The sequence below is a fragment of the Epargyreus clarus genome, unplaced genomic scaffold, assembly GCF_041222505.1.
Source record: "Epargyreus clarus isolate Ecla_fem2 unplaced genomic scaffold, WU_Ecla_fem_2.2 ptg000032l, whole genome shotgun sequence".
NCBI classification, from domain to species: domain Eukaryota; kingdom Metazoa; phylum Arthropoda; class Insecta; order Lepidoptera; family Hesperiidae; genus Epargyreus; species Epargyreus clarus.
Window position 1 is genome coordinate 5,843,115 of NW_027332237.1, and position 325 is coordinate 5,843,439.

Genomic DNA, 325 nt, shown 5'->3' on the forward strand with positions numbered 1-325 from the left:
ACACAAACACCCAGACCCAGAACATATATGTAAATTTATCATTTAGATATTTATCTGGCCGGGGATCGAACCCGGAACCCTTTACACGTCAGACCAGTACGGTGATCGCTCTACCATGCGGATCGTCACTATAGCCCTATGTTGTATCTCACACTACTAACTAAACGCTAATGCAAAACAGTTTTGTAAAATAAAAATACTTAGCAATCGAGCAGGCACTTCACCACCAGACCACACGTTAGACACGTGAAACGTTGAAAGGAGAGACGGTTAGCACTCCCCTTGACAAGGATGGAACATATAAATCTTGACCACATTTTTTTTT

The 325-nt window shown here is 41.8% G+C and overlaps 1 pseudogene; it reads left to right on the plus strand.

Annotated features, from left to right (window-relative positions):
- The first annotated feature begins 246 nt into the window (after positions 1 to 246).
- On the plus strand, positions 247 to 325 carry LOC140755266 (uncharacterized; annotated as a pseudogene).